Source organism: Ranitomeya imitator, chromosome 6 (genome assembly GCF_032444005.1).
Source record: "Ranitomeya imitator isolate aRanImi1 chromosome 6, aRanImi1.pri, whole genome shotgun sequence".
Classification (NCBI taxonomy): Eukaryota; Metazoa; Chordata; class Amphibia; order Anura; family Dendrobatidae; genus Ranitomeya; species Ranitomeya imitator.
The window spans coordinates 435,404,376-435,430,512 of record NC_091287.1 but is presented as its reverse complement, the minus strand read 5'-3'; the positions used below and the strand labels follow the sequence as shown (position 1 = coordinate 435,430,512).

The 26,137-nt window shown below is 45.4% G+C and overlaps 1 protein-coding gene across 1 annotated transcript in view; it reads right to left on the bottom strand.

Moving 5' to 3' along the window:
• The window catches only part of FAM110B (family with sequence similarity 110 member B), a 170,473-nt gene that overhangs the window by 24,150 nt on the left and 120,186 nt on the right, over positions 1-26,137 (bottom strand). Inside the window, exon 3 of the mRNA XM_069731376.1 lies at positions 18,023-18,106. The gene's annotated coding sequence lies outside the window, so the exon portion shown is untranslated. The remainder of the gene's footprint in view (positions 1-18,022; positions 18,107-26,137) is intronic.

Genomic DNA, 26,137 nt, shown 5'->3' with positions numbered 1-26,137 from the left:
AAGCATGCTCAGATAACACCTTATCCCAGCACGTTCGCTCATCACTATTGGGCATTACCAGATCTCAGTAATGGCGTATCTCAAGAAGTCTGTGATAATTACAATGCTCAAACACCTAACTTGGGTCTAGAGGAAAAATACCGTAATTAAATCTGTCAAGTGGAAATGAATGAAATATCAGGCTCCCCATCTAATTTTAGATTCTGGTAATAAAGTACACCAGGACTAAAATAAAATAAATGGAAGGCCAGACAGGAATGCGTTCGCTATCCTGACAAGTGCATTAATTCCATTGTTCTTCCAAGAAGCCTTGAATAGTCAGTGTTTATTAGAGGATAGCAGTTTTCCTACATTAATTCGCAGCGCTCACATACTTTCCATAGCATTCATAATCCGGGGATCAATGAAATCATCTTTCCTAAGTCTAGCTGTTGACAGTGGGATATGACAATTCCTAAATTAAAATCAGTCTGTACAATGTTAAGAACCAACGTACAAAAAACAGGACATGAGAAGGTCAATACCAAAAGGCTGAACCCCCACCACCAAAGAATGCATACACTGTATATTATAAACACATCTATAGGCAAAATATACCGCCATTATCCCCAGGAACGGGAAAAAAAAACAACAAACGATAATTGGACACGCTACTCACCTCGCTGACATGAACAATTTACAAGATGCAAGCGAAAACGCCAATGACGCTTTCAAGAATTACTACAACAATTTTCAAACCGAATGATATAACTCCCCTCCATTATCTTCTTGAATATCGTCATTCATACATAGAGAATGCAAAAGGTTGCACTACTCTAAAAACCAACTTCGTTTTTATACTGGTCAACAATAAACGTGTTTAGGGAATCAATAGGAAGCAACTTAACTAGACGAAATGAGATCGGTTATGCTGGATTAGAAAATGTTGTTTTTGTGCCACAAACAATGCTACTCTCCTCAATATGTCCTGTCTGGCATTGCAGCGCATCATCCCAGGAAAATGTGAAAGCGGCTGATCTGTAGTGATGAGCGAACGTGCTGGGATAAGGCGTTATCCGCCATGCTCGTGTGCTAGCCGAGTGACTTCGATGTGCTCGAATAATATGTTCGAGCCCCCGCACCTGTCTGTCTCGCGGCTGTTCAACGGGTGCAACACATGCGGGGATTGCCTAACAAACAGGCAATGTGTATATGTTGCGGCTGTCGGACAGGCAGGCGCGGGCACTCGAACATATTGCTCGAGCACATCGAAGTCACTCGGCTAGCACCGGACCATGCTCAGGTAACAACTTCTCTAGGAACGTTCGCTCATCACTATGGACAGGCAACCCATGGATCAGGGAGTAGCAGTTTCTGGAAAGTAAAGATTTTTTTTTTAAATGTTGGGATGAACCCTTTTAAACCACACTCACATGGGTACCCAGATAAAAAATATATATGTATGAAAATTGGCAAAGAAACTCATGAAATCTGAAAATCATCAACATCGAAATCACGACTATGTAATAATATTAACTAAATGCCTAGCAATCAATGTTCTAGATTGTAGGATAACAAGAAGTAGATGGGACATGTGGCTTTCGTTTAATTTTGCCCTTAAATAATAGACAGTACCGCACATTCCCCTAGAGAAGGCGATGGGAATATAGAAATAACTTTCTGCACTTTCCACTAAACTTTGTGACTGGGGTCAACTGAGAACAGATTCTCCATTGTCGTGAAGAAGTCATGTGACTCGGAGCGCTTATAGATTCATAGTTCAAGAAAATGTTAACTCACTTAGAGCCTGGATAGTTGACAAGTCAGGGGACAACAACTGTTTGGGTAGTAACCTCTATAAAGGAATAGAAAATACTGTAGGTGGTGCTTAGTTTACAAGACTCTCAGGGCCCAATTCATTATATCATTTGTGCCTTTTTAAGCCTATTTTATATGTGTTTGATGAAGATATGAGGATCTTTAAAATCCAAAACCACCAATTTCACAGAATTTTCCCTGAATGTGAGAAATCGATCGAGATAGAGGGGCGAGAGCGACAGAGAGAATGGCGAGAGAGACAGAGGGGTGAGAGCGACAGAGAGAAGGGCCAGAGCGACAGAGGCGAGAGCGACAGAGGTGAGAGCGACAGAGGCGAGAGCGAGAGGGGCCGAGAGCGACAGAGCGAGAGGGGCGAGAGCGACAGAGCGAGAGGGGCGAGAGCGACAGAGCGAGAGGGGCGAGAGCGACAGAGCGAGAGGGGCGAGAGCGACAGAGCGAGAGGGGCGAGAGCGACAGAGCGAGAGGGGCGAGAGCGACAGAGCGAGAGGGGCGAGAGCGACAGAGCGAGAGGGGCGAGAGCGACAGAGCGAGAGGGGCGAGAGCGACAGAGCGAGAGGGGCGAGAGCGACAGAGCGAGAGGGGCGAGAGCGACAGAGCGAGAGGGGCGAGAGCGACAGAGCGAGAGGGGCGAGAGCGACAGAGCGAGAGGGGCGAGAGCGACAGAGCGAGAGGGGCGAGAGCGACAGAGCGAGAGGGGCGAGAGCGACAGAGCGAGAGGGGCGAGAGCGACAGAGCGAGAGGGGCGAGAGCGACAGAGCGAGAGGGGCGAGAGCGACAGAGGCGAGAGCGACAGAGCGAGAGGGGCGAGAGCGACAGAGCGAGAGGGGCGAGAGCGACAGAGCGAGAGGGGCGAGAGCGACAGAGCGAGAGGGGCGAGAGCGACAGAGCGAGAGGGGCGAGAGCGACAGAGCGAGAGGGGCGAGAGCGACAGAGCGAGAGGGGCGAGAGCGACAGAGCGAGAGGGGCGAGAGCGACAGAGCGAGAGGGGCGAGAGCGACAGAGCGAGAGGGGCGAGAGCGACAGAGCGAGAGGGGCGAGAGCGACAGAGCGAGAGGGGCGAGAGCGACAGAGCGAGAGGGGCGAGAGCGACAGAGCGAGAGGGGCGAGAGCGACAGAGCGAGAGGGGCGAGAGCGACAGAGCGAGAGGGGCGAGAGCGACAGAGCGAGAGGGGCGAGAGCGACAGAGCGAGAGGGGCGAGAGCGACAGAGCGAGATGGGCGAGAGCGACAGAGCGAGAGGGGCGAGGGCGAGAGAGATGAGAGCAAGAGGGGCGAGAGGGACAGAGGGGCGAGAGCGACAGAGAGAGAGGCGAGAGTCAGAGCGAGGGCGTGCGAGAGCGTCAGAGAGAGAGGGCATGCGAGAGAGCAACAGAGAAACCAAGATTGCAAGTGTATGTGTGAGAGAGAGAGGGTTGCTCTTTCGCTAATGCTTCAGCAGTGGGGGGTAATGGTGCCAGGCAAATGTTTTTATTTTTTTATTTGTGTACCGCAAATCAAACGGCAAAATGTTTGCATGCGCGTGAAACTACTATTTTCAGAAAACAGGCAAAAACTGATCTGCTTTGCCTGTACTTTTTTGTTTGTTACTAAAGTTAGTCATTGCACATGGTTTAGGTTTTCCATTTGTTTTCACCTGATTCATTATTTCTCGCAAATGTAATCCTGTTCACCCACTTACCCAAATGATTTTATGTACACCAGAATATTTTTTTTAACAATTTTTGAGACATTTTGAAGGAGATTTAATTTTTTTTGCAGTAATGGGTAAAGACAGAAGACAAGACAAGTTTTGACTGTGCACAAAACGTATGAATCGCGTGCACAATTTTTATGAATTTGATGCGATAGACATCAGCAAAAACCACAAGATAAAAGAAAGGGACTTAAAATAACCGGCAAATGATGTATCAGGACCTTCGTGTTACATATTGGCAATCAGAGGAAGCACCCACATTCACACGGTCAGTATTCTGTCAGTATTTTACATTCATATTTGTAAGCCAAAATCAGGAGAGGGTGAAAAATACAGAATTGGTGACGTGTTTCTATTTTACTTTGTTATAGCAGCACAGGCGCCCCTGCACGTCTCCTTTTTTTTCTCAGCAGGGATGCTGAGTGTTAACTCAGGTCCCTGTGCCGCTTTAGTCCCCACTGTCTCTGCCTCCTCCTAGGGCCAGCGCACAGCATGCAGGTCCTCTGGGGAATGCTTAGGGCGCACATGCTCCCTGCTTCTTATAAGGGTTCACAGGCTTCTGTAAATGTCCCCAGCCAATTAGGCATTTAAGGCACGTTCCCCAATTGGGATGTGCCTTAGCAACATTAGTATCGGCATTTAGTCCTGCTTCCTAGTTGTAAGTTCCCCATACCTGTGCTCCATGAAACTGAACCCGTCTGTCCTGTCTGCCCTGCCTGAATCTGTCTACTCTGTCTCCACCTGATCCTGCCTGCTCTATCTGAACTGGTTCCTGTCCACCCTGCTGTAAGCTATTCCTGAGTCCATCATGCCTTTACCAAGTCCAGAGCCTGATCGGTCTTATCCGCACAAATACCGTTACCCACACGTGTCTAGTCTGAACCAGCACCACAGATATGCACCAGAGTCGGTCCTGTGTTCCTTTACCCACCCCGCTTATGACTGATCCAGCATCTGTCTACCAGCTGCATCCATCCCTACTGTCAACCAGTTCCTGGCTGTTCCGGCTTCAATGCCCTTTGGGGCTTAGCTGCCATAGCTTCGGAGTCTATCCTGGAGTAGCACCTGGCATCCACCAAGTTACACCATCAAGGGCTCGAGTGAAGAACCAGGTGTTGGCTTTGTTATGCCACTGCAGGCTTTCCCCAGACCATGGCACAGTAATTCCACAACCACATGGGTAACACTTTTTCTCGGATTGTTCCACTCCTAATTTTGGCTTACAAATACTGATGTAAAATACCGACCAAATACTGAACATGGCCTCATGGATGAAAGTGACATTGAATTCAGTAAGGTACTACTGTTTGTAGTCAAACTGCAGAAGTTTCAAAACTGCTTCTGCCACGGGGAATATGATTTGAAAGTAGAGAGATCACATGGACCTGTGTGAACAAGAGAACAACAATGAAACTTATTCCGCATCATAACAACTTATGTCAAGCGCTCATAAACTGAACTGGCACTGCCAATCATAACACCATGAGTGCGGGATGCAAGGGGCAAAGACAATTACAAAATGGATTCAGCAATGTTACTGATCTAGTGTTCTGGCCGAGATGTGATGACTGCTTTGTCTGTCCACATGCCAAGCTTCGCTGAACTTGCCGAAATTATTTTGGCCTCCCAGCTTTATAAGTGACAGCTCTTGCCAATACTGTATTTTCTGAAAAGCCAGAGGAGGTTCAAAGGAACCTGGAAGCCAGCTACACAACAGCCGGGTATGATATTCTAAAGCTAAGGACTTCTCATCAGATCAGACCAGCAATGCTGTGTTCTTGATGGAATAACTCTGGTGATGGGCTATATAATGTTCGTCATGTCAGGTTGTGTTCAGTTTGAGGGCTGTTGCCGGCCATGTACTATCCGCATAGATAGGATGCTCTTAAAAGCTTTTGTTTAATCCACATGCAATAGGATTATGCTCTAGACATTGTAATTAGCCACTAGATTGCCTGCTTGGTTTGACGAGGATAATGCTAGCATGGTACAAACAATTATATAAAAGTAGGCAATTGAATATTTCAGATCTGAGCCATGGCTGTTTTAGGGTGATGTACAGTACAGACCAAAAGTTTGGACACCTTCTCATTTAAAGATTTTTCTCTATTTTCATGACTATGAAAATTGTACATTCACGCCGAAGGCATCAAAACTGAATTATCACATGTGGAATTATATACTTAACAAAAAAGTATGAAACAACTGAAATTATGTCTTATATTCTAGGTTCTTCAAAGTAGCCACCTTTTGCTTTGATGACTGCTTTGCACACTTTTGGTATTCTCTTGATGAGCTTCAAGAGGTAGTCACCGGGAATGGTTTTCACTTCACAGGTGTGCCCTGTCAGGTTTAATAAGTGGGATTTCTTGCCTTATAAATGGGGTTGGGACCATCAGTTGTGTTGTGCAGAAGTCTGGTGGATATACAGCTGATAGTCCTACTGAATAGACTGTTAGAATTTGTATTATGGCAAGAAAAAAGCAGCTAAGTAAAGAAAAATGAGTGGCCATCATTACTTTAAGAAATGAAGGTCAGTCAGTCCCAAAAATTGGGCAAACTTTGAAAGTGTCCCCAAGTGCAGTGGCAAAAACCATCAAGCGGTACAAAAAAACTGGCTCACATGAGGACCGCCCCAGGAAAGGAAGACCAAGAGTCACCTCTGCTTCTGAGGATAAGTTTATCTGGGTCACCAGCCTCAGAAATCGCAGGTTAACAGCAGCTCAGATTAGAGACCAGGTCAATGCCACACAGAGTTCTAGCAGCAGACATCTCTACAACAACTGTTAAGAGGAGACTTTGTGCAGCAGACCTTCATGGTAAAATAGCTGCTAGGACACCACTGCTAAGGACAGGCAACAAGCAGAAGAGACTTGTTTGGGCTAAAGAACACAAGGAATGGACATTAGACCAGTGGAAATCTGTGCTTTGGGCTGATGAGTCCAAATTTGAGATCTTTGGTTCCAACCACCTTGTCTTTGTGCGACGGAGAAAAGGTAAACGGATGGACTCTACATGCCTGGTGCCCACCGTGAAGCATGGAGGAGGAGTGATGGTGTGGGGGTGCTTTGCTGGTGACACTGTTGGAGATTTATTAAAAATTGAAGGCATACTGAGCAAGCATGGCTACCACAGCATCTTGCAGCAGCATGCTGTTCCATCCGGTTTGTGTTTAGTTGGACCATCACTTATTATTCAACAGGAAAATGACCCCAAACACGCCACCAGGCTGTGTAAGGGCTATTTGACCAAGAAGGAGAGAGTGATGGGGTGTTACGCCAGATGACCTGGCCTCCACATTCACCAGACGTGAACCCAATCGAGATGGTTTGGGGTGAGCTGGACCGCAGAGTGAAGGCAAAAGGGCCAACAAGTGCTAAGCATCTCTGGGAACTCCTTCAAGATTGTTGGAAGACCATTTCCGGTGACTACCTCTTGAAGCTCATCAAGAGAATGCCAAGAGTGTGCAAAGCAGTCATCAAAGCAAAAGGTGGCTACTTTGAAGAACCTAGAATAGAAGACATTTTCAGTTGTTTCACACTTTTTTGTTAAGTACATAATTCCACATTTGTTGATTCATAGTTTTGATGCCTTCAGTGTGAATTTACAATTTTCATAGTCATGAAAATACAGAAAAATCTTTAAATAATGTGTCTCCAAACTTTTGGTCTGTACTGTGCCTCTATGTGCTCAAAACTAAATGTTAGTTCTGATGACGCTTAACTTGTTTCATTCATAATGTAACAAGATGGTCATTAGCCATCATATATTCGATAAGTACATGTCTTTGTGGACCCTGGTCGTTTTGCTAAAAGGACCATTCAATTTTCATTCTGCAAGATATACGAGATTTTGTCTGTACCAGAAATGACAAGGGTATTTCAGCTCCTTATGGGGTGACTCATGCAAACAAATTACTGCTGTAATTATCTTGGAAGCATTAATAATGCTTTGCAATGGTTATGGTCATGGTAAAAGGTCAATCTGTACCAAGACAAACAACAAAAATAATATACTGCATGTTTCATAATATATTATGTGTCGAGGACTGCAAAATTGCTGAAGAGAATACCCAATGGACTCACCAAATTAAAGGGGTTGTTGTATACTTAGACACCTTGTGAAATGCCCAAGTTCCTTGAGTGAAATGAGAAAAGGTTATCCTACTCTACTGCCCCGGCATCGTTCCAGCAAGGACGGTATAGAGCTATAGAGCCTACTTATGCCCGCTTGACATTGTTCTGTCCTGAAGCTAATCAGTGGCTGCTGATAATCTAGTCTTTACTATTTCACCGCTCTGACGAAATATTGATGAGCAGCAGCCTGCTATCACCGACTGGCTGCAGAGGTCATAAGATACAACAAGGTGAAGTCTCCCATTGGGAAAAGTAGCGCAGATGTCGGAATGGCACCAAATCCAGGAGAAGAGTATAGATTGCTTATATTTTCAATGGGGCCACAAATTAATTAAGCTAAGGTTGTCCACGTTTTAACAGTTGAATATGGCCTTGGTGGAATTACATTTTCCAGAGAATCAGCATTACATTGGTATCAAGGTCTCCTCATGTTCTCAGAATTTCCACTCCTCTATTACATCCCCTTGTCGTAATTTCCAATTTCTAATTAACATGCTTCTGTACTGCCCAACAGGTTGCTCGAACAGCAAGGCGAAATTCAGTCAGCGCTAAATGACAACATAAGAATCTCCATGTAATTGACCTCCATAAGTAGGAGCTGCAGAAAATGAAAAGCAAACATTTGTCAGCAGATAGGGGAAGTGACACTCCGTCAAAACAAAATTTATGGTTGGAATGAATTAGTGAAGGAAACAGCTTGGATTTTAGCCCAAGGCAGTGACATAACTACTCATATAACAGAGAAGAAGATTTACTACATGAACACTACGTCAGGTTATTTTACAGTCATCTATTTAACTAATGTCCATTTATGGTTTTTAAAAAGTTTTAGAACTGTAAATGTTGAATTATGAAAAAAGGATAAAATTCTTATAATTTTCTATGAGCTGCAGTCCAGAAATTCCAGCCCACACCTGGAAGATACTCTGGTACATCACAAAAGCCAATGGTACCATTAACCTGGCTGCTATGGATTTAACTTCAGACATTCAGAGAACGTGCGATTGGTGAAGATTTGCCCACTCTACAGATCCGGAGATGGAAGAACTGGTACTTGTTCTCAGCAAGTGGTCTGGTGTGCATAAATATTCAACATTAAAAAAATAATACTTATATACGGTACTTAAAGTGACTGTCCACTACTAGGACGACCCCTTATCATTCCATTTTGGCCTTGTTGAAGTAAAAACACCTATACTCCCCTGCATTGCCGATCCAGTGGTGTCAGCACTCGTATTCCCAGAGGCTCACGTGAGGTTGTTACGTCACTGAGCCCAGTGCCTAATCAGCGCAGGCTTCACTGTCATGGTCTGCGGATGTATTGAACATCTTGAAGTCAGTGTTGCTCTCTCATCACCTCTTGATGTTCAATTTGCTTGAAGGCGAGGACAGCAACGCCAGCGATAACTGGGAGCAGGACTTGTGCGACAACAATCTCACGTGAGCCCTGGGGACACAAGTACTGACACTGCTGATACGGCAACGGAGGAGAGTATAGATATTTTTATTTTAACGGTGCCAAACATTAGGAATGAGAAGGGGTGGTCCTAGTAGTGAACAACCCCTTTAAATAACTAGATGGGCTTGTCCATCTCTTATTTAGGACCAATTAACAATCATAAAAAAATCAAAAGGGGATGGTGTATCCATAAAAAACAGGTACAAAGCAAACAATCTGTCCTTTTTTTTGTTCTTTACATAGACTTGAATTTGGTGAAAAACTCATCTGCACAGCCCTACTCAATAATATCAGGCCATTTGCTGTCCGATGTTATCGCGAACTCCACATGTAGGTAACACTCCCGTCTGCACCTAGCCGGTTCTCACCAGCAGAACACTATTTTGCCTGAACTTGGAAGGAAAAAAATGACTCAACTTGCTTAGACCGCGGTCACACATTGCTTCTGCAATGCTTATCTACAAAGTGTGAACAGAGTTTAGGCCCTGTGTAAAGTACTTGGTTAGTAAAGTTTGTGTAGTGTGGCCCAGAGTAGGAACCAGCCGAATTCTGTATACAACATATAAATCACATCTTCTCCCCTTGTGTGGAATAGAGGGAACCCAGGTAGAGGAAACCTAACCAAAATCAGCCTAGAGACCCTGTAGTTATACCACACAGATGTGGATATGAGGCACTGTGTATTCATGTTTTTATGCCATTAAAACACAGATTGAACTTCTCCATTACTCTTGATGGTGCCAATCTGTGCCGAGCTACCGGAACGGCCCATGTCGTTAGAGCCTTTGCTCATTCACAGAGAAAATGTTTACTACTACGGTAGATGGCAATTAAAATACAATTAAAATAGGCTGCCATTTCTATCTAGATGTTGAACGGAAAAGGCAGCACATGTGCAACAGGACCATGAAGTGGTTTCGTACATAGCATAGAGTTAATTTCTTTGAAACAAGCCTGGAGGGATCTCCAACTCTCAGGTTTCTATGGAAACCAGCTGCATTAACTAAGTGAACTCATTTCACATACTTGGCATCCAGACAAGTGACTTTGTTGTTGTTTTTTTTTTTATTCCTTCTTGTTTTAGGCGAGGTGGTAAGGAAGGAGGAGACATGACATGTACATCAAGAAGAGGAACCAACACGAGAAAAAAAATACAAAAAATGCACACGCTTACAAGAACAGAATAAGCAGACACTGTACATATAATGCCCGCACTAAGCACAAATAGAAAAACCACAAATTTGCAAAAGGTCATTGAATTCCGAATTATGCATATAAAAAATATAATTCGGAGTTCAATGACCTTTGGCAAATTTGTGCATAATAAATATATATGTACGTACATACATACTGTAACAACTCTGCTGGCATCACGGAATGGCCTCTCATTTCTCAGACAATCTTACCCACTGCTCCAGGCCATGATGTGGTTTCTGTTTCATGCCAGCTCCATGTTCTGTGTCTCTGCTCTCTGCATGCTTCCAGGCTGTATGCATCGGGGGCCGGCGCCTGAACTCTCTGGTTCTTATAGGAATCAGGTGCACCTGTCTAATCTGTTCCTGACCAATTACCAAGAGGCCTCCTGTATATAGTGTAGCTCCACCCAGTGGTCTGGGCCTGTGCAATGTGTTAGCTCAGTTACTGTTTAGCTTCTGAGTTTGCCAGGCCTTGCTTTGTGTTACTCCCTCTCTGGAGGCTTTACTCTGTGCTATAGCCTTGATTTTGTTGTCAGCCCTCCAGGAGGCAGAATATCCTGGTCCCTGTGTCTTTGTCCTTGTGTCTTGTTCCAGTGCCTTGTCTGTACTTTGTCCTATCTCTGTCTCCTTGTCTGTGGCTTCCTTCCCAGCTGTGTCTTTCCTTGTGTTCTCAGTCTGCTTACGCTCCGCACTCTTGCGGCTCTGCCTGCTCTGTACCTTTGTGGCTTGATCTCTACTCCGCACTCCTGCTCCATTCTGCTCTGCTCCGCTCCCATTGCTGCACTAATCTCTTGCTGCAGCTCCTCTCTGCAATCCTTGCGGTTCCACTCTGCTTAGCTTCTGCAGTATCTCTTGCTGCAGCTCCTCTCCACATTCCTTGTGGCTCCGCTCTGCTTAGCTTTTATTGCTGTGCCATCTCTTGCTGCTCTACTGCTCCTATTCGCAGCCTTGCAGTTCTCTTCCAGTCTGAACAGGTCCCAACCTGTTCACTCTTACTTCTTCCATATTACATATCCGTACCTGCACCTCCAGTGTGAACAGGCCCCTTCCTGTTCATTCATACACCACATCAATCAGTCCTGTGTTCTCTGCTGTGCCTTCCTATCCAGTGTTCCTGCCAGTCCAGCCGTTCCTGTCGTGCCTTCCAGTCCTGTGTTCCTGCCGTCCTAGCCAGTCCTGTTTCCTGCCGACCTTGCCAGTCCTGTGTTCCTGCTAGCCCTGTGTTCTCTGCCGTGTCTCTGCCAGCCCCGTGTTCTCTGCCGTGTCTCTGCCAACCCTGTGTCTCAGCCGTGCCAGCCTACTTGTCTGAGTTTCAGCTGTGCTCTTCTGCCAGTCCTGCCTGATGCCCACACCAGTCCTGGTGTTCCTGTCTCCCAAGTGAGATCAGCAGCCACAGCCAGACACCACCCTGGAGTAGCACCTGGCAGCTGCCTGCTGCACAAGCCTGACCTCTCCATCAGAGGCCTCTGGTCAGATGAAACTAAAATCGAACTTTTTGGCAACAATGCCAAATGATATGTTTGGCGTAAAGGCAACACAGCTCATTACCATGAACACACCATCCCCACTGTCAAACATGGTGGTGGCAGCATCATGGTTTGGGCCTGCTTTTTTTCAGCAGGGACAGGGAAGATGGTTAAAATTGATGAGAAGATGGATGGAGCCAAATACAGGACCATTCTTGAAGAAAACCTGTTAGAGTCTGCAAAAGACCTGAGACTGGGACAGAGATTTGTCTTCCAACAAGACAATGATCCCAAACATAAAGCAAAATCTACAATGGAATGGTTCACAAACGTATCCAGGTGTTAGAATGGCCAAGTCAAAGTCCAGAACTCAATCCAATCAAGAATCTGTGGAAAGAGCTGAAAACTGCTGTTCACAAAAGATCTCCATCAAACCTCACTGAGCTCGAGCTGTTTGCCAAGGAAGAACGGGCAAGAATTTCAGTCTCTTGATGTACAAAACTGATGAGACATACCCCAAGCGACTTGCAGCTGTAATCGCAGCAAAATGTGGCGCAACAAAGTATTAAGTTAAAGGGGCCGAATAATATTGCACGCCCCACTTTTCAGTTTAGGTATTTCCACAAAAATGTAAAATAACCAATAAATTTCGTTCAACTTCACAATTATGTTCCACCTGTTGCTGATTCTTCATCAAAAATTTACATTTGGTATCTTTATATTTGAAGCATGATATATGGGAAAAGGTTGAAAAGTTCCAGGGGGCCGAATACTATATATATATATATATATATATATATACACACACATATACACTAACACATATACACTAACACATACAGGTCATATAGAGTCATTACTAACAGAGTGATCTATTTCAAGTGTTTATTTCTGTTAATGTTGATGATTATGGCTTATAGCCAATGAAAACCCAAAAGTCGTTATCTCAGTAAATTAGAACACTTTATAACACCAACTTGAAAAATGATTTTAAAATCTGAAATGTTGGCATACTGAAATGTATATTCAGTAAATGCACTCAATACTTGGTCAGTGCTCCTTTTGCATCAATTACTGCCTCAAGTGCGGTGTGGCATGGAGGCGATCAACCTTTGGCACAGTTAAGATGCTTCTGGCGTTGTCTGTTGGTCATGAGTGGCTTGACACAAGGAATGCGACACTTGTAGCCCATGCCCAGGATACGTCTGTGTGTGGTGGCTCTTGAAGCAATGATTCCACTAGCAGTCCACTCCTTGTGAATCTCCCCCAAATTTTTGAATGGCCTTTTCTTAACAATCCTTTCAAGGCTGCGGTTATCCCGGTTGCTTGTGCGCCTTTTTCTACCACACTTTTTCCTTTCACGCAACTTTCCATTAATATGCTTGGATACAGCACTCTGTGAACAGTCAGCTTCTTTAGCAATGATCTTTTGTGGCTTACCCTCCTTGTGGAGTGTGTCAATTACTGCTTTCTGGACATCTCAAGTCAACACTCTTCCTCATGATTGTGGAGCCTACTGAAACAGACTAAGGGACCTTTTAAAATGCTTAGAAAGCCTTTACAGGTGTTTTTTTGTTATTTACTGTATTCTAACTTGCTGAGAAAATGACTTCTGGGTTTTCATTGGCTGTAATCCATAATCATCAACATTAACAGAAAAACACTTGAAATAGATCACTCTGTTTGTAATGACTATAATATGAGTTTCAATTTTTGTATTGAAAAATAGAAATAAATTTACTTTTTGATGATGTTCTAATCTTGTGAGAAGTATATATATATATATATATATATATATATATATATATATATATATATATATATATATACACATACATATATACACACACACACACATATATATACATAGATATACGCACATATACTACAGGAATTCAGATTGTTAGATTATTCCTATAGAATTCCATTCCACCTCTCTGATGACCAATAAAAACACTGTGAAGGTATTTATATGAATAGTGTGATCCATGGAATATGGTATGTAGTATCTATCCCACAGATCATACTAATCATACTACTAATTCAAATAAAAATATTCACAATGTTTTTATTGGTCATCAAAGATGTGCAAACATATTTCAGTGCAATTAAATAATCCAAAAATCTGAGTGTGTCAAAATGTGGATTTTTTGCAATTCGCTTACAAGTGGATACAGAATAATGGCAGACACCTCGACTCTCTGGCCCATTCAGTTTGCACCCTGTCCAGTCATCAACTCATCTTCTTATCCTCCATGCAGAATCCCTTCGCCTCTTCGCACTGTTGGCCATGATGAGGCCAAGGACATTTCCTCTGATGTGCACGTAAGGTCATGACACATATGATCTGGTGACATGATGTCATGACCTTATGACATCCCAGGTCTCATCAAAGCTGGAAGTTTGGGCCTAGCCTGCAGAGGTCTGGGGAATTGATCACTTAGCAGCAGTGATAAGAAGATGCTCGAGACCTGGATGGAGACGAGGGAAGGGGGTCAGAGAGGCAAGTGGTGAGGAGATTATAAGTATTTATTATTATTTTTCTATGTCTTCAGTTTATTATGCACTGGGGTCTATAGAGACTCCACAGCATAATAAAGAACATTCCATTCGCAGATAATTTCACTGTAAATGGAATTTGCCGAGAAAATATGTAAAATTTGGCATATTTGTCGTATCATACAAGACAAGTAACTCGATACACAAGAAACAGAATATTTATGTGCAAGGGTATTTTCGGAAAGAACCAGAGATCCTCAATTACAAAAGATCTATTGTGTGCCAACAATGCTGTCGGTATATCAGGCTTTTGTGACCACGAGGCCAAGGAAGATACAGAAGCCGACATAGGATAAGGCACTGCTGCATCCTGCTATTTCTACATAAGGTTGGATACTCCTATCACTGACAGCCAAGCTCCATACTCGTGGTTGCACGACTCAATCTAAACACTACTGGGAGGCCCTTTCAAGAAGTTTCAGCATAAAACCAAATTTGGAAAAACACAAGCATTGTCGTTAAGGAAAAAAAAGAAAATATGGAAACAGACAACCAAGTCCTGGTGCCAAAACAACTTCTTGTTGGCAATGTTATTAACTTGTGAACATGACTTAAAACCACAATCACAAAGTGATGTGGCAAAACAGGGATACCCCGAGGATCAACCCCGACTTCTACGCTCTTCACACAGATAGTCTATGAAGTTTACGTAACCTCGGCCTCACTAACAGTAACGTACAATTATGGCTCTTATGGTCGCTCTGAGTCACAGGAACTATATTTTGGGATTATCCTGTTTACCACATTTCACAGTTACAACTTAGAAATGTCCGTCATAGATAAAACGCTGTATGAAGAGGGGAAAAATGAGACAATACGAAGTCTATATAAACACAGTCACTTCAATGTTAAACTTATAATAAAAATTAGTCTATGTAAAGAGACCAGTCCTGTGTAGTAAGAATCCATCTACTACTCTACTTGACATCCCGGGTTCTGCAGACAGAAATGATGCTTTATGAAAAGTGTGGCTACCGGAAGACAAAGAACTTATGGTATCTTTTTCTGTGAGAAACGGTCTTTCAGCCCTACGAGGTTTGCAAGGATTCGCTACATTCATTGCTCCCATCACCGCTCTCTATAGTGCTTTGATTGACAGCTGGCTCTGCAGTGCATCTGGGCAGAAGTAGCTGTCAGTGTCGGAGCGAGCGGTGATGTGAGCGATGACTAGAATCAATCCCTGCACCCCTAATATGACAGAAAAACAGCAGCTCCCAGGATGATAGACTTTCACACTAGCGTTTTTTTAAATCCGTCACAATGCGTAGTTTTGCAGAAAAAACGCATCCTGCAAAAGTGCTTGCAGGATGCATTTTTTCCCCATAGACTTCTATTGACGACGCATTTGCGACGGATGGCCACACTTCGCATCCGTCTTGCGACGGATGCGTCGTGCTTTGGCGGACCGTCGGGAGCAAAAAACGCTACATGTAACGTTTTTTTCCTCCTGACGGACCGCTTTTTCCGACCGCGCATGCGCGGCCGGAACTTTGCCCCCACCTCCCCGCACCGTACAATGGGGCAGCGGATGCGCCGGAAAAATGCATCCGCTGCACCCATTGTGCAATGCAGCAAACGCTAGCGTCGGAATCTCTCCCCGACGCATTGCGACGGGGAGATTCCGACGCTAGTGTGAAAAAAGCCTTACTCTCATGAGCTGCCCTTTTGGCAAGGTGGTCAGTCAGCATTACAACATTATTTACCTGCAGATTAACCCAATATCTGCAGGAAAATAGCGTGTTCCAATGGTGAACTCCTCCATTAGCTCAGAACGCTCATTCATGTACGTGGTCTATTTTTGCAACATTAACACATTACAGTTTATGGGGCGGTTTACATTTTTTAAAGGACCATGAATCCATGCAAAGCTCACAGAGACATGTCACTTTCTTTTCCAGCCCCACAGATGAAAAGTGCTAATTCAGATCTATAGGTTTATGAAAACCAAGTAAGCACACGGGTGGCAGCAGTGTACAGGCTGTGTGCTGTACCCATTTACCATATCCAAGCATTGAGAAGCTTTGAAATTTATTTATCCATCCGTGAAAAATGCTGAAGACACTGATGGTAAAAACGGACACATGGGCCGAACACTAATGACTCAAAAACTATGATGAGACTGGTACCATTTTTGACTTACATATTTAAACGTGGACGTCTGAACGACGCCTTAGGATAATTAAACTAAATTATGACCAAACGCTGAGGCCCAGAAATCACCATATTTGGCTGGCGATGCCGTAGTAGAAAAACACAGACTCCCTGCTCTTGACACTAGCAATATTATCAATATATAAGGATATGTGCACATAGTTCTTTAGGAGTTCCTTCACCACATGTGTGTATGTGTGTGTGGTTGCGGGTGCGTGTGTCCGGGTGGGTGGTTGCGGGTGCGTGTGTCCGGGTGGGTGGTTGCGGGTGCGTGTGTCCGGGTGGGTGGTTGCGGGTGCGTGTGTCCGGGTGGGTGGTTGCGGGTGCGTGTGTCCGGGTGGGTGGTTGCGGGTGCGTGTGTCCGGGTGGTTGGTTGCGGGTGCGTGTGTCCGGGTGGGTGGTTGCGGGTGCGTGTGTCCGGGTGGGTGGTTGCGGGTGCGTGTGTCCGGGTGGGTGGTTGCGAGTGCGTGTGTCCAGGTGGGTGGTTGCGGGTGCGTGTGTCCGGGTGCGTGTGTCCCACTAATTCATGTGGTTAACAAAAGAAAAGCAGTAGAAATAAAAAATAGTGAAAATATATAGTGTTACATATTATATCTTACTGGAAAAGAAAACAATAAAATCAATGTTTAATTAAGAGCTTGTGGAACCTGAACTGCCAATTCAGTCATATCTTGACATCATGGTTGTATTATAGGAAATAATCAATGACTAGCTTAATCCAACAGCTGAATGAGCAAATCAAGTTACACATTATTTATAGTAGACGATCCACGTGTTTTTTAATGGCACATTAAAATATTAATTTGATGTTTACAGTACAATGACAGTGACGCACATACACCGCCATTTTTGGCAGCTTGAGTCAAACACTTGCTGCCCCTGTTTGCACAATAACTTGTTGTTACAAGACAATCCGCCGATCACGAGGTGTCCTTGTTATGCAGAACTCTCACTGTAAAAGCCCCCGTACACATTAGATAAGTCTCCTTAATAAACCGATTTCACATGGGAGACTCCTAACTGGCCCCCACTATCATCTATTAGTGGGATATAAGGATTGGGCGGTTAGAATTCAGGTGTACGATTCTTTTGTTTGGAGAGGAGATAACCCACTGTCAGAGGATTCTGGCAGAGGCCCTCCATAGAGCACAGAAAAGCAGAAAGTTCCTGTGTATGAGGGAATGAGGGCGTTGGGCGAGATAGGGGTCAACCGAATGGTCGACGGGCTGCAGGCCATCTAATGCGCATGGAGGATTGATCTTTCCAAAATAACAAAATGCTTTATGTGTAGAGCATTTGATAATGCACATCAGACTATTAAGGTCGCATAAAAACACCCTCACTAAAAAATTTCCAGTCTAAATCTATGCATAAAGGCAGTCTTATATAATTTACTACACAAGTTTTACAGAATATGATTTAATAAATGAAAATCAAAGCGGGGCCTGTGTAAAGAATCACTATGTAATTTCTGACACTACCAATAGATTAAAAACATTAATTCTACCAGTTTGGAGTTGTAAGAAATTTTGAGTTGTTACTCACTTTGTGATATGTCGAGGTATGGGATTTTGTGAAGCTTCACACTATGTTGCCCCAGCTTCGTTTGATGTTCAAGGCATTACAGATCTGAAAAGAAAATATTTGTAATAAGTAAGGTTCTCATATCTGCTAATATTCATCAAAGAAGAGGGTAAGCAAGATTATCTTAATCGCCGTCTTGCTTGCCCCCTACAGAGTTAAAAGAGGCTCTTAGAAATGGGTTGCTGTGTTCATACCAGTAGTTCTGCGTGGATTGGATTTCCGTAAATTCTGATAGTATCTCAAAAATTGGAATATGAAGATCTAGTCCTAATACTGTCCACATATTTTTAAAATCAAAACAAAAAAACTGCAAATTCCTAATTTCAGCAAGAAAGCTAGAAAACAAAAACATAAAAATGAAATAATCCGCACTCTTTCATACTATACATCTGAGGTCATCCTTTAAAAGCTGAACAGTATTCTGCTAAGAGCCACGCCAGCACAAAATATATGTAATTCTAAAACCACATAAAATAGGTGTTACGGCTCAAATATCACTGTACTTGTGCATTTACTGCCAAAAAAGACCGTCATTGAGAAAGTCATTGCTGTGTTTAACTGTATATATCAAAATCAAAGATAAAATAAGAACGGTGTTAGTGGAGATGAGTTTTAGGCAATAAAATGGTGTTCTATGATAGTACTGTATCACAACAGTATTTCTAGACTTACAAATTGTTATAGAATCCACAACAGCTGCCGTTGTACCAACAACTCAAAAAAGATCTTGGAAGCTCGGAATCCATGTAGACTGTAAACTGTGATCGTGACCTCAGGTGCCACGGTCATTATGGTCCACTTTCAAAGAAAATGCCTATTAATGTCAAGACGACAAATCATGTACCTTTATGTAATTGTTATACAACCGCAGAATAACCATACAAATGGAAGGCTTTATTAGATTTTTGATACATTCTGTTTTCTCTAAGATATTGGCAGAGAGTTGTGCTCTACAGCGTTGGCTCTACCGAAATGAATATGGAGATAGAATAAGAGCAACACAAATATATAAGAGGTGTGGATCATGAAAGTCAGCCATCCTGGCACCATCTCCCCAAAAAACAAGCCCAACAGTATGTTTGCAATAGAGCCCCCAAACAGAGTCAGTCTGACTCTGCAACAGTGCCAACATAACTGAGCCAACTTGGAAGTGCACCATGACCGTGCTGTCCTACAAAGATCAACAAGCGGAAGGAGTAAGTCCATAACAGAAGCAACATTTGGGGTCACATTTTCCCCTACAGTCTTGTGAAGAGTACCCTATAAGATACACACTGTGTGCCACAGGGTTTAAAACTCTGCTTTAGACAAGAGATGAGCAAGTAGCCAGTTCTGACCAGAGGTCCGATCCTCAGTTATAGCCAGACTTTATTTCTGTGGAAGGCATCCATTGCCTGACATCTTCTAGGTCGGACGTCAGAAGCACCAAGAAGATTGGGGGCTGAGGATACAGGCTGCAGAAGTCAAGTCTGGCTGCAACAGAGGACTAGATTAGATGCAACAAATTTATTTTCTTATCTGTATTTAGGACTTGAGACCTCAAGTTCCAAATAGAGCTTCATAAGGAAGTCCTTAAAGGGAACCAGTCACCCTCAAAATCGATGGTGAGGTAAGCTCACCGTCATCAGGGGCTTATCTACGGCATTCTGTAATGCTGTAGATAAGCCCTCGATGTAACCTGAAAGAGGAGAAAAAGAGGTTAGATTATACTCACCCAGGGGCGGTCCCGTCAAATGGGTGTCTCAGGTCCGCTCCCATATTCATTCCATGACCTCCTCTTCTGGTCTTCACGCCGCGGCTCCGGTGCAGGCGTACTTTGTCTGCCCTGTTGAGGAGCAAAGTACTGCAGTGCGCAGGCGCCGGGCCTCTCTGACCTTTCCGGCGCCTGTGTACTGCAGTACTTTGCTCTGCCCTCAACAGGGCAGACAAAGTACGCCTGCGCCGGAGCCAAGGCGTGAAGACCAGAAGAGGAGGTCATGGAATGAAGATGGGAGGCCCCGGACCTGAGACACCCATCGGAGCAGGACCGCACCTGGGTGAGTATAATCTAACCTCTTATTCTCCTCTTTCAGGTAACATCGGCGGCTTATCTACAGCATTACAGAATGCTATAGATAAGCCCCTGATGACGGTGAGCTTACCTCACCATCGATTTTGGGGGTGACAGGTTCCCTTTAATATTACTCAATAAAATGGTAAGGTAGTAGAGAAATGTAGAACTCCTATGATTCCCCCCCTTCCCATTTGATCTTATGAACCTGCTTCTTCAATTCCATAAGTTATTATATTAGGAAATTGATAGTTGTGAAATCTATTTGTCATATTTCACAGCAGTTGAGAAGACTTAGAAAATGTATTGAAAACTAAATTCTGGAATAACCATTTTAAAAGATGCAGTAAGTGAACGTGTGAATCCAACCTTAACAATATTAATTTAGGCTTCAAACAGAAAAGGTTACATTTACTGACTGGCCAATGATTAGCTTTAGGTACTCGCCATTACATGCTATCTTTGGATGCAAAAGAGCCTTCGGGGATCAGTTTAAAATCTGGATTTTCATTCTATACTCAGATCTTAAAGCACAGATTAAAACCATCAAGGGAATATTCTATCCGATTAAAAACCTGCCTGAGTTTTAGAAGCAGGCTCTCTTCCAGGATTTGAGTGTTTCAAAGCGCTTACCTGAAATTTTAGCAAATTTATACCGATAAAAAAAGAAAAAGTATTTTGGAGACTTCTCCCCAAAACCGCTTACTTAATTAATCAATATGCATTTTGTATCGTTACAATTTTTGCCACAGCAAATCTGTTGAGGGCACAGAAGAGGAACAAAGATTGCGTGACAATTTGTGGTGACCAACGGACCATACATCATTTCTCATTTTATGTTGTCTGTTTTACAAAACCCCATGTTTATGTTCCCTATTAGGCCACTCATCAAGAGTGGATACAAAAAAAAATAAAACATTAAAGTCAGCAACCAGCTTAGCTTTATGTAGTTTATCCAGTGACCATTTAGGGGAGATAAAGTGAAATTTAATCTGATAACACAAATTTTTGTTTCCAGCATTAAGCTGTAAACTAATCATTCACAGTAACCAAACAGTAGTCAGAAAACAAAAAAACAAAAAAAAAAACACAAAGAAAAAGCACACACCTTAATAGCAAAATGTTGTAGCAAATAAAACACTGTCAATAACGGTCAACTTAACTTACATAAAGAAATGTACTGCATGTATATGTGAGCAAATATTAATAAAAAAAAAACCTACAGGGATCTTTAAGCCTGGTCACTTATCTAACTACAACAGGTAGCACGTAGTGATGGGCAAACCCAACAGTAAAGTTTGGGATGTGCACCGAACACCTAATGTTCAGGCACAGACCCCGAACTTCTCAAGGAAGTCTGTGTTACTGTTTGGGTTCGTCATCCCGAACATCGGGGGCTTCCCATGCCGTCATCTGCAGGAGATTTGTCATTAGCCTGTGAAACACCGGCGGCTCGATCATTAGTTTACCTCCGCTTTCTACATCTGCCGCAGCTATCAACAGCGAGAGCAGGCACGGCTGATGGGAGTATTCATAACCCGACACCTGCACTATAAATAAATGATGTGGAGTCTTTCTATTTTTAATAACCCGCAAGGTGAAACTGACAGCTGCAGGCTGCAACCCTCAGCTGTCAGCTTTATCATGGCTGGTTAATAGAGGGTTCTGTTATGATCAGGTGACCTTGGAGCAGTATGAATAACTTTCACTGGAGTAGGTGGTAACTATACTGACCGCAAACCCTAATCTTAACACCTCAACTAGAAGTAGCCGTGGGGTGTGCCTAACAAAACCTAGACACCTCGACACAGCCGGAGGACTAAATACCCCTATAGATGGAAATAGGAATTTCTACCTTGCCTCAGAGCAGAACCCCAAAGGATAGGCAGCCCCCCACAAATATTGACTGTGAGTAGTAGAGGAAAAGACACACGCAGGCAGGAAACAGGATTTAGCAAATGAGGCACACACTAGCTAAATAGTAAAGGATAGGACAGGATACTAAGCGGTCAGTATTAAAAATCCTTCCAAAAATATTCACAGCAGAAAATACAAAAATAGGGATTTTTGTGTGTACTCACCGTAAAATCCTTTTCTCCAAGCCACTCATTGGGGGACACAGGACCATGGGTTATGCTGCTGTCACTAGGAGGCTGACACTAAGCTGAGACAAAAAAAGGTTAGCTCCTCCCCTGCAGTATACACCCTCATGCTGGCTACCAGAGACCCAGTTCAGTGCAAAAGCAGTAGGATAATAACAATATATCAAGTAACATTAGAATATAACATGTCAAACAAACAGTCAAAGACCAAAAAAGGTAACGAGCCGTAAGGCTACCAGGGTGGGTGCTGTGTCCCCCAATGAGTGGCTCGGAGAAAAGGATTTTACGGTGAGTACACACAAAAATCCCTATTTCTCCTTCGCCTCATTGGGGGACACAGGACCATGGGACGTCCCAAAGCAGTCCCTGGGAGGGAAACAATACAACCAAATAACTCCGTGTACCATCTGACTACAAATGCGCAACGGCCGCCTGCAGGATACGCCTGCCAAGGGCCGCGTCCGCAGAGGAGTGAATGTGGACATTGTAATGCTTTGTGAAAGTATGCAGGCTAGACCACGTTGCGGCCTTGCAAACCTGCTCCGCTGTTGCCTGGTGCCGGATGGCCCAGGAAGCACCCATCGACCCAGTGGAGTGAGCTCTAATCCCCGCCGGGATAGGACTGCCCCTGACCCGATAGGATTCCTGGATAGCGGATCGGATCCATCTGGCTATCGTGGATTTAGACGCAGCCAAACCCTTTCTGTGACCCTCTGGGAGCACGAAAAGGGCGTCCGATTTTCTGAAATGAGCCGTTCTGGAAATGTACCTCCTGAGAGCCCGTACCACGTCCAGAGAATGGAGAGCCTTCTCGACCCTATGTTTGGGCTGCGGGCAAAAGGAGGGAAGAATAATGTCCTCGTTAAGGTGAAAAGATGAGCCCACCTTCGGAAGAAACTCCGGGGAAGGACGTAGGACTACTTTGTCCTGATGATAGGCAAGGAAAGGTGCCCAGCAGGATAAAGCGGCGAGCTCTGAAACCCTTCTGATGGACGTCACCGCAACCAGGAAGGCGACCTTCCATGAGAGGACAGAGAGCGGAACGTCTTGAAGGGGTTCGAACGGAGGTTCCTGAAGAGCCCCCAGGACCAAGTTGAGATCCCAGGTCTCTAACGGCATCCTGTAGGGAGGAACCACATGGGAGACTCCCTGGATGAAGGTCTTGACCTGAAGGTTGGCGGCGATCCTACGCTGGAACAGCACGGACAACGCTGAGATCTGACCATTGAGGGAACTCAGGGCCAAGCCGGAGTCCAGACCAGACTGAAGGAAACTCAGGATGCGCGGGATCGAGAAAACGAGCGGAGGGTGCCCTCAGAGCCTGCACCATGAGAAGAAAGATTTCCAGACGCGGTGGTAAATAGAGGCGGAAGACGCCTTGCGAGCACTTAACATGGTGGGAATGACCTGCTGAGAGAAACCAGAGCGAGTTAGAATCCAGGTTTCAACAGCCACGCCGTTAAACGTAGGGCCCCTGAGCTCTGGTGGAAGATCGGATCTTGGCGAAGCAGGTCTGGGCGGTCTGGTAACCGCAAGGGAACGTCGGCTACGAGCTGAACGAGTTCCGCGTACCAAGCGCGACGAGGCCAGTCTGGGGCGACCAGAATGACCGGAACTCTCTCCGTCTTGATCTTTCGGATCACCTTCGGCAGTAAGGGAAGGGGAGGAAACACGTATGGGAGCTGAAACTGATGCCATGGAGAAATCAGCGCGTCTACTCCTATGGCATGGGGATCCCGAGAACGTGCAATGAAGTTGTGGACCTTGGCGTTCAATCTGGACGCCATCAGATCCACGTCCGGGGTCCCCCAGCGAAGACAGATCTGATGAAAAACCTCTGGGTGGAGTTCCCACTCCCCCGATGCAAGGCCCTGGCGGCTCAGGAAGTCCGCCGCCCAGTTCTCGACTCCCGGAATGTGCACCGCGGAGATGATGGAATGGTTGGTTTCGGCCCAACGAAGGATGAGAGAGACTTCCTGCATTGCCGCCCTGCTGCGGGTACCCCCCTGGTGGTTGATGTAAGCCACTGCCGTGACGTTGTCCGATTGGACCCTTATTGGGTGACCCGCGAGCAGAGCGTGAAAACGACTCAGAGCCAGTCTGATAGCATGAATCTCCAGTATGTTGATGGGGAGCCTGGATTCCCGAACTGTCCAACGGCCCTGGGCAGAGTGCTGAAGAAACACTGCCCCCCAGCCGAGAAGACTGGTATCGGTGGTTACCACTAACCAGCGGATCGGGAGGAATGACTTCCCCTGGAGAAGCGATGGGCCCAGGGTCCACCATACGAGAGATTGTCTGACCCGCGGGGACAGGGGGCAAGGGCGGTCGAGAGATGAGAAACTCCTGTCCCAGTTGTCCAGCAGAGCCTGTTGCAAGGGACGGAGATGGAGATGAGCAAAGGGAACCGCTTCGATTGATGCAACCATCTTTCCCAGGATCTTCATGGCGAACCGAATGGTTCGCGGACGAGGATGGCATAGCGTTCGGGCTCCCTGTTGGAGCGCTTGGGCCTTGGACCGAGGAAGCAAGACCAGCCCCCTTGAAGTGTCCAGGATCATTCCCAGAAAGGAGATCCGACGGGCAGGAACGGGAGAGGACTTGTCCAAGTTGATCAGCCAGCCCAGGCGCGAAAGAGAATCCAGGGTAATGTGGACGCTTGACTCGCAGGCTTGGAAGGACGGGCCCTTTATGAGATTGTCTAAGTAAGGTAACACGACGACTCCTCGAGAATGAAGGATGGCCATGACAGCCGCCATGACCTTGGTGAATACCCTGGGCGCCGTGGCAAGACCGAAGGGTAAGGCCGTGAACTTGAAGTGGTCCTCCAGAACGGCAAAGCGGAGGGACCTTTGATGAGGCGGGAAAATCGGGATGTGAAGATAGGCATCCTTGATGTCTATCGAGGCCAAGAATTCCCCTCTTTCCATCGAAGAGATGACCGATCTGAGCGATTCCATCCTGAAGTTGCGGACTCTTACGCACTTGTTCAGGAGTTTCAGATCCAAAATGGGGCGCACTTTTCCGTCCTGCTTTGGCACAACGAAGAGGTTTGAGTAGAAACCTTTGAACCTCTCGTGTTCCGGGACCGGAACAATGACCCCGCTCTGGCGAAGAGCGTGAATGGCGCAAAGAAGGGCGCGAGACTGAGCTCCCGGACTGGGAAGACGAGAGGGGAAAAACCGAGTTGGAGGAGGAGAGGAGAACTCTATTTTGTAGCCAGACAATACCAGATCCCTGACCCATTCGTCGTGAACGACGGAGAGCCAGGCCTGCTGAAAAAGGAGTAGACGACCGCCTACTCTGGTGGTATCGACTGGCGCCGTTCCCGAGTCATTGAGACGGGAATCTGGGAGGTCTGGAACCTCGGGTTCTGGGCTGCCTAGGTTTTCCGCACCAGGAAGGGATCGGCCTGAAGGAGGGGCGAGTGTCTCTGTCTGTGCGAGCGGATCGGTCCGATCTGGGAAGACCGGTAGGATTGGACCAGGCTGGGCTGGTACGAAAGGGCCGAAAGCGAAAATAAGGCTGGCGCTGGAAAGCCGCCTTGGGCCTCTGTTGGGGGAGGAACTTGCTCTTTCCCCCCGTGGCGTCGGAAATAAGCTGGTCAAGCTTTTCGCCGAGAAGGCGCCCGCTTTGAAAAGGGAGAGATTTTTTAGAGGAGGAGTCTGCACGCCACTCTCTGAGCCAAAGAGCCCTTCTAATAGCGATGGCGTTAGAAGCCGCCGATGCTGCGCAATTCGCCGCGTCGAGGGATGCGAACATCACATAATCACTAGCCATGGCAAAACTGCTTAGCCAGGTCCGCCATCTCGGACGGGAGGTCATGTTCATGAATGGATTTCGCTAGAGCATCCGCCCATGAAACCATTGCCTTGGTCACCCAAGCCGCGGCGTAGGAGGGGGACAGGGAAGAGCCTGAGGCCT